Source organism: Carlito syrichta, unplaced genomic scaffold (genome assembly GCF_000164805.1).
Source record: "Carlito syrichta isolate Samal-C Ts95f unplaced genomic scaffold, Tarsius_syrichta-2.0.1 Scaffold136414, whole genome shotgun sequence".
NCBI lineage: Eukaryota > Metazoa > Chordata > Mammalia > Primates > Tarsiidae > Carlito > Carlito syrichta.
The window spans coordinates 42,371-45,691 of NW_007080510.1; the positions used below are offsets into that span (position 1 = coordinate 42,371).

The window sequence follows — 3,321 nt, forward strand, 5'->3', positions numbered from 1 at the left end:
CTCACCTCAGCCTCCCAAAGGCGCAGGATTACAGGCTGAGCCACCGAGCCCGGCTTTATTTTGTTTTTTAATGTCAGCTGAGAAATGATGTCCTGGGTTTAAGGTCCTTGGGCATTTGCTATGTAAAGTGAAACTTTTTTCTTTTCTTTTCTTTTTTTTTGAGTTAGAGTCTTACTCTGTCACCCAAGTTGGAGTGCAGTGGCACGCTCACGGCTACCACAGCTTCAACCTGCTGGACTGAAGTCATCCTTCTGCCTCAGTCTTCCAGGTAGCTGGAACCACAGGCATGTGCCATCACACCTGGCTACTTTTTTGATTTATTGTAGAGGAGGTCTTGCCAAGTTGCTCAGGCTGATCTCGAACCCCTGAACTCAAACAATCCTCTTGCCTCTGCCTCCCAAAGTGTTGGAAGTATAGGCGTGAGCCACCATTCCCAGCTGTAGTGAGACCTTGTAAGGAAATGAGATAATGGGTTTTTTTTTTGTTTGTTTGTTTGTTTTTTCAGTTGGAGTCTCACTCTGTCGCCCAGACTGGAGTGCAGTGGCCGCTCCCGGCCACCGCAGCCTCAACCTGCTGGGCTCCGGCGATCCTTCCACCTCAGCCTCCCAAGTAGCCGGAATTACAGGCATGCGCTACCACATCCGGCTGATTTTTTTATTTATTGTAGAGATGAGGTCTCGCTGCCCAGGCGAGTCTCGAACCCGCGGGCTCAGGCAATCCACTTACCTCAGCCTCCCAAAGATGCGGAATTACAGGCTGAGCCACCGAGCCCGGCCAAGATAATGTTTTGACTTTTCCCTTTTCTCGCATAAAAGCAGTTAATAATACAATTAACATATCAGAAATATTTTATGACGTTAGAAGGGTGATTATTGTTATATATTCTTGTCTCTATTTTGAAAGTCTTACAAATCCCTTGATATTAATGATAAAATGAAGGTAAAAATTATGGCTGTCATATCATCACTATTTTATGGGGAGGAAGGAAAATCAGTTATTCAAGAACTGAGTGGGAACTATTGAAAATGTTTGTCTTGCGTCAAGTTTGAAATGCAAATGATTGGGCGAGCACAGTGCCTCATTCCTGTAATCTCAGCACTTTGGGAGACTGAGGTGAGGGAATTACCTGAGTCCAGGGGTTCAAGACCAGCCTGGGCATCTTGGCAAGACCTTATCTCTACAATAAACCAAAACTTAGCCAGGCATGGTGGCACATGCCTGTAGTTTGAGCTACTTGAGAGACTGAGGCAGAAGGATTTCCTGAGCCCAGCAGGTCGAGGCTTTGATGGCCGTGAGCATGCCACTGTGCTCCAACCTGGGCGGCAGAGTGAGACTCCAACTCAAAAAAAAAAAAAGAATGCAAATGTTTAATGCATTGTTTTGATTTGCTTTGCTTTGGATTCTATTCAGATACATACATAAAATACATGTGCAGACACACTCAGACCTTCTCCCTTTCAGTTCAGTGACATCACAGTGGCGGGAGGACAGCAGTTGGTTTCATTGTGATTTTCTTGTGGGTATTCTTTTTGTTTTAAGTACTCATTTCTAATTCTGCTAACTTAATTTTTTTGTCATTGTCGTAGATCTCCCCCCTCAGAAGCCCACTATGATACTCAACATGAAATGATCTCTCAAACTAAAAACATAATGTGCTTTGACAAAATTTTGCTTAGGGTTGTCTTGATGCAGATCACGATATTGATATTGTCAACCTTCGAAATGGACTCAAAGCTGAGTGCAGTGGCTCATGCCTATAATCCCAGTACTTTGGGAAGCTCAGGTGGGAGGATTTCTTGAGCTTAGGAGTTTAAGACCCTGTCTCCACAAAAAGACAAAAAATTAGTTGAGTGTTGTGGCATGCACTTGTAGTCTCAGCTATTCTAGAGGCTGAGGAGGGAGGGAGGTTCACCTGAACCCAGAAGTTTAAGTTTGTGGCGAGCTGTGATAATGCCCCTGCACTGAGCCTCAGCAACATAGTGAGGCCTGACAATCAATTAATCAATCAGTCAATCAATAAACAGGAGTTAGATACAGGGCTTGTAGTTGACTAAACAGTCATGATAGTCATTTTTATATAGTTACATATTATATGTATTGATTTTTTAATAGCCTTATTTTTTAATTTTGAGTCAAAGTCTTACTTTGTCAAACAGGCTTGAATGCAGTGGTACAATCACAGCTACGGCAGCCTTAAACCACTGGGCTCAGGAGATCCTTCTACCTCAGTCTTCCAAGTAACTGGAACTACAGGCACACGCCACCATACCTAGCTAATTTTTTAATTTATTGTAAACATGAGGCCCTACCAAGTTGCCTGTGCTAGTGTTGAACCCCTGGACTCAGGCAATCCTCTTGCTTCTGCCTCCCAAAGTGCTGGGATTACAGGCGTGAGTCAATGTGCCCAAATAGTTATTAGTTTTGGAACCTTTAATTTGGAATCTTTTTAATCTTTAATTTTTCTATGTAAACTTTATTTTTTGCTGCCAGTAAAATATACTTATTAGAGAAGATTTAGAAAATAGAATTTTCCCCTTTTTTTGAGTTGGAGTCTCCTTCTGGCACACTCATGGCCACTGCAGCCTCGACCTGCTGGGCTCAGGCAATCCTTCCACCTCAGTCTTCCAAGTAGCTGGAACTACATGGACACGTCACCACACCTGGCTAATTTTTGATATATTGTAGCGATTAGGTCTTGCCAAGTTGCCCAGGCTAGTCTCAAACCCCTGGGCTCAGGCACTCCTCTCGCCTCCACCTCCCAAAGTGCTGGGATTACAGGCGTGAGCCACTGCACTCTGCTTAGAATTTTTCTTAAATTGTGTACAATGCTACTAGCCAGAAGCAATCTAGAAATATTTTAGTGTATTTCCTACTGTCTTTTTTCCTAAACTTAGTTTCTCTTTCTAAAATATTGTCATTACTCAATTTTATAATGTATGAGAAGATTGCTATAGTTTTTAGTACTAAGCAGTAAATATCCAGAATATTCATGTTGTCATTCTAATCAGGTATTTTATATCATTGAGGAAAAAGAAATGGACTACTCAGCAAACTGTTTTGGAACGTCTGAGGAACTATTTAGAAAACTAATACTAAAACTTAAGTTACTTTGCATCAAAATAAAATCCAGAGAGGTGAAGGAATAAAATGTAAAAGTAAAAACAGCAAAACAAAATTTAGATTAATATTTTAATTTTGTGGTGGGAAAGACTTGATTGAACATTATCCAGATTCTAAGTACCATAAAGTTTGAAAAGTTATAGCCGGGCTCGGTGGCTCAGCCTGTAATCCCACGCTTTGGGAGGCCGAGGTGAGTGGATT

The 3,321-nt window shown here is 41.9% G+C and overlaps 1 protein-coding gene across 1 annotated transcript in view; it reads left to right on the forward strand.

The window, feature by feature from the left end:
* Positions 1–3,321, forward strand: part of LOC103251145 (CCR4-NOT transcription complex subunit 10) — a 74,527-nt gene that overhangs the window by 36,340 nt on the left and 34,866 nt on the right. The gene's annotated exons all lie outside the window — the stretch shown is intronic.